The 4,756-nt window shown below is 53.8% G+C and overlaps 1 protein-coding gene and 1 long non-coding RNA gene across 4 annotated transcripts in view; one reads left to right on the forward strand and one right to left on the reverse strand.

The window, feature by feature from the left end:
* The window catches only part of LOC108640905, a 6,373-nt gene extending 5,199 nt beyond the window's left edge, over positions 1-1,174 (reverse strand). Inside the window, exons 1-2 of the long non-coding RNA XR_001921585.3 lie at positions 991-1,174; positions 365-487 (exon numbers count right to left, since the gene is read on the reverse strand). This is a non-coding gene — a long non-coding RNA (uncharacterized LOC108640905). The remainder of the gene's footprint in view (positions 1-364; positions 488-990) is intronic.
* The window catches only part of KLHDC8A (kelch domain containing 8A), a 10,233-nt gene continuing 5,523 nt past the window's right edge, over positions 47-4,756 (forward strand). The window contains exons 1-4 of one of the 3 annotated variants that reach the window (XM_018079825.2): positions 47-356; positions 628-826; positions 4,066-4,161; positions 4,681-4,747. The gene's annotated coding sequence lies outside the window, so the exon portion shown is untranslated. Of the gene's footprint in view, positions 417-627; positions 827-4,065; positions 4,162-4,680; positions 4,748-4,756 lie in introns of all 3 variants that reach the window. The other 2 variants (XM_018079824.2, XM_018079823.2) reach the window with 2 other exon arrangements.

The following is a 4,756-nucleotide window of genomic DNA, read 5'->3' on the forward strand; positions in this document are numbered from 1 at the left end:
CGGCCGTTCCAGAACATCCTGTGCCTTAAAAGCCATAAAAGGCTTAAGTATGGAGCGGTGATGCTGGGAGCCCGCACGCACACGCGGCTGCCGCTCCGAGGAGGAGAGCAGATGGGGAAACACCCTCCTCCGTGACCGTCCTACATCTTCCAGAGGGGGAACAGCAGCGCCGCTGGATTTATGGGGATTTTTTTTCCCCCCTCCCACGCAGCGTTCCCAGCCCCGGCTGCTCCCGGCGCCGCTCGCATCCCTGGAGGCGCTCGGAAGGGGATGCTCGGAGGGCACCGGGCATTTTTGGGGTGAAGTCGCGGCGGGTTCGTGGCCATGCTCCGCCCGGACTCGGTTTCCCCGGAGCTGTGAGTACCTCTGCTCTTCCCCAGCGATCCCGGCGGGAAGGAGGGAGCTCCTCGCTGGAGGTCAGTGGGTGATTCGGGAGAGGGATGCCTTGGAAGGGAACAGCTTCCTGCCGGCGTCAGGCTTTTCAAACCTTTGAGTTTGAAAAAAAAACTGGGTTAAAAAAGGTTAAAAAGGATGGGTTTCCCCTTTACTTTTTGTGCAGAAGGGCGGGTTTACCCTTACTTCTTATTTATTTCTTTTTTTTTATTATTTTTTCCTTCCTCCCTGTAGCCCCCAAATCCCGTATTTGGAGCCTTTCTCCCAGCCCAGGCCCTGGCAGGGACGGGGGTGTGCCGTGACCTCTCCCCAGCTGTGATCTGGCCCAGGCTCTTCCCATTCCCTCCGCAGGGATGCAGCCGAAACACAGAGTGACGGGAGCTCTGGAAACACAACCCGGGAGAGGCTGCGGGGCTTGAAAAAGCCCTTCTGGGTTTGTGACTCGTGCAAAAAAGAGAAGCTGTTCGTGCAGAGGCAGCTTTGGGGGGCGAGGGGAGGGATGCAGGTTGGGCATCCCAGTCGAGGGGAAGGGGATCCCTTCGGTCCTGCAGGTTGGTCTTGATTAAATTATAACAATGAAATGTGAGCAAATCTTACCTTGTTCTGCTGATTCTTCAGCCCACACAGGGGAAAAAAAAAAGGCTGGTCTGGGGTCTTTGTCTGTGCTAAAAAAACGAAACAGCTTCTCTCCCTGTCCCGTGGCTGCAACACTCCCGAAATGCTGGTGCTGTGGAATATTCCCTTGCACAGCCTCCCTGCCCTGCTCCTGTCAGCAGCTGCAGGAAACTGCCTTTGGCACCAGGAGGGTGGAAACCATCTCGGGGGGACGGGGATGGGGGGAAAGGGGGAAGCTGAAGGGGGAGGTCGGATGGGTCACAGCCTCCAAACTGCCCCTCCGTGAGTCTGCAGGGGATGCTCGGGGTCAGGAGGAGCAAAAGGATCTGCCTGTGAGCTCTGCTGCTTTTTGTTTGCTTGGTACAATTCATGAGCTCCTAATCCTGATGGGTTTCCTCTTTGCTTTTGCCTTTTTTTTTATTTTATTTTATTTTTTTGCCAGCTGGGTGATTTGCAGCGAGAAGGCAGAGAACTAGTGGATTTTGTTGTTGTTGTTGTTATTTTTCTGGGTAGCTGTTACTATGGCAAGGAAACTTGATTCAGAGAGAGGTCAGCAATGCCAGGCTGAAAATCTCATGCATGTTCTGTTTAAAGAACTCAGCTGCCAGGCTTTGAGCAAGGGAGAAGGAAAAGCACCAGAGTCCCTGGTTTTCAGAGGGTTTCAAGCCTTTTCTGCCTAAAAGTGGGATTTATTTGCCAACCCAGGCTTGCTGTTCCATGACATTGTGGGCTGAGCTCTCTGGACTGTTGCACAGTTTAGGGGGTTTTGGGGTGCTGAGCCCCTCTAAAAATCTATTTGGTGGCAGAGAAATGAGCTTTATCCCTGGAGGAGGAGGGATTCCTGGTTCCCTTTTGGATGCTGAGCAGAGGGAACGTGGACTTAAAGCTTCCTGAACGTTGTATTTCCTGACTCTGCTGCCTTAAGGAATAATTTCTTTCCAGCAAAGGCCTGAGCCCACACCAGGCTGGAGTTTATCTGCCAGATTTGGGCAGACAAATCCCAGACCACCACATTTCCCTGCTTCCAGGAGGAAAAGCAGCTCCCTTCCATTAGTGGGATTGATGGGGAGCTTTGGGTGCTGCTCCCACACCTGAAACTTTCTCTGTGTGTTATTTGGGGTGCTCCTCACCCTCCTGCCTTCCAGCACAGGTGAAAACAGCACAAAGAAGCTGCCACTGTGTGTCCCCTCCTTCCTCATCACTTTATTCCTTAATAAAGCTCGGATTTTACCCAATATGGGATGGGATAGCTGGGAAGCTCCAGCTGCAGGTTGGGATTTTGGGGAGATGTGGGGTCCCACCTCCACCTGGAGCTTCCTGAGCCCCAGGAGAGCAGGAATGCTGATCCCAGGACAGCCTGCCTGAGGTGTGCTGGTCCCTCTCTGCCCCTCAGAGCAGGTGAGTGCTTGAGGAGCAGGAAACACTTCCCTTCTCCAAACTGTGCCTTGGATCCTGTGCCTGGAACAGCTCCAGGGAAGCACCCAAATGTTGCTGTAACTGGAATTGCACTGGGAAGAGGGTCAGGAGCAGGCAGGGCTGAGCTGGGCTGTGCCAGACTCTCCCTTTTTGACAGTGGGTGACATTCCTGGAGATCTCCCCTCTGTGTCCTCCTTCCTGGGCTTGCACCACAGTCCCTGGGACAGAAATGGGTTGATTCCCTGCCCTGAACCATCTCCTTTGAGCTGCCTTCCTGGGGGCTGTGCTGTCATCTCTCCTGCCCTGGGTTTGATGGAGCACAGGCAGCCAAGGCAGAGCTGGAAGGGAGCTGCTCCCTCCCACCTGGTGCTGAGGAGCAGGAGCTGTGATTCCTGCTGGGCTCTGGCTGCTATTCCCAGGGTGCTGCCCCTGTTCCTGCCTCTGTGGTGATGCCTGTCCCTGGAGCAGTGGGAATTGCTGCTGGAAGTTGTTGGGTGATGCTGGGTGTCGGGTTGTTTGCAGCCCCTTCTCCCTTGGGAGAGACAAGAGCCTTTTCCTGGAGCAGGAGTTTCATGGATTCCTCTGCCCCACTGGTGACTGTGCCTGTTTTAACCTGCCCCTGGTGACAGCAAGGAGCACGAGGGTTGTGTTTGGGGTTGGCAGATGTGATGTTCTGGACCCAGCTCCAAATGGGGCTGTGATGGGAGTCCTGGGCCTGACCCATTCCCAGAGCTGGTGGTGGAAATCTGGGATCGTGCTGCTGGAGTCAGTGGAGCTGATGGTTGGAGGGAGGAGATTTGGGCTCTGAACTGGGGGATTTTCACTCCTGGAGCAGCAAAGCTCCCAAATCCTGGGGAGAGGTGGGATCAGGAGGAACAGGGAAGCAGCACCGAGCACGGACTTCTCTCCCTGTTCAGCCCGTGGATCCCTCTGACACCCACCAGTGCTTGTGATAAACCACAATTCATGGCAGGTAATAAACACCAGTGACCCAGGGGCTCTCCAGGATGAGCCCAGTGTGACCTGCAGGGTGAGGAATGGCTTTTCCTTGGAGTCCCAGCACAGGGAGCTCAGTCCTGCACACCAAGAGCCCTGACCCCCTCTCAGTGGGTGCTGGGGGGGCTCCCCCTGCCCAGCCAGGCTCCACATCCACTTGGAAAAGACCCTGGAGGGTTTGTAGGTGCTTGCTGAGCTCTTAAAGCAGGGATTTTTGTCCTGCAAGGGCAAGGTTTGGGTGCTGGAGTGGGCTCAGCTCCTCTGGTAGAAAAGCAATTTCCCTTCCTTTTGATTTCAAAACGTCAATGCTTCCAATTAGTTTGGGATAATGAAGTGGTAATTCCCTGTCCCTGGCTGCAGTGCACTGAGGGGGTGGCCAGCAGGTTTTGACAGTGCTGGCATTGCTTCCCAGGGAGATTCAGGTGATGCTGGAGACAGGGAGACAGAGGACGTGGGCACAGTGTTTCAGCTGACCTTGATTTTCTTTAAATAGCATAGCAAAGGAATAGCAGGTTATTTGTATGCCAAGGCAGCTGAATGCAGGCAGAGCTTTGCACTGCAGCTGCTGAGGGCTCTGGAGATGCTGGTTGCCCTTCTGGGATCACACCTGGGCTGAATTTCCAGGTCTTTGTTCTGAATTTCCAGGTCTTTTGCTCTGCTCGTTCCCACAAAGGACCTGCCCAGCACTCCAGAGAAATCCTCAGCCATCTCCAAGTGCTTTGAGCCACGTTCTGTGTGCTGGTGCGTTGAAAAGGAATCTTTAGGCTATTTTAGACAAGTGTTCTCAAGCTTTGGATGGTCCTTAATGACAGCAGAGAAACTGCCTGGCACCAGCAGGTTCTGTGTCTGTCAGACATCTGAGTGGTGCTGCTTGTGCCTCATCCCAGCACTTTGGAGCTGAAGGAATCGAGGCACAGGGCAGGAAAAGAACTTCTGGGTGTCTGAGTGAGAATCTCTCGTGCTCCTGGAAACAGGAGCTGCCTCTGCTCCTTTGCTGATTTGCTGTGCTGGATTTGTCCGTGGAAATGCATGAATATTCACCTGGAAAGAGAATAAATTATTCATGAGAGCAGTGGCCCAGAGCTGCTGGAAGTGCCAAGGCCCAAATCCCAGAGCTGATCCCTTTGCTGTGCTGATGCTCCTGGGGAGGGGGAGCAGCAGGAGAACAAACTGACTCCAACCCGCTCGCCTCATTGTTTTTATTTTTTTATTCCCCCCCCTCCATACACAGACACCTCTTTTGTTTTGTTTTATTTTTAGGATCGGGCTCTGCATGAGCTTCTGAGGCAGGTCTGGATCTGTGGGATTAGTGGAGATGGAATGAAAGGTACTGGTG

Source organism: Manacus vitellinus, unplaced genomic scaffold (genome assembly GCF_001715985.3).
Source record: "Manacus vitellinus isolate BGI_N305 unplaced genomic scaffold, ASM171598v3 scaffold_47_pilon, whole genome shotgun sequence".
Classification (NCBI taxonomy): Eukaryota; Metazoa; Chordata; class Aves; order Passeriformes; family Pipridae; genus Manacus; species Manacus vitellinus.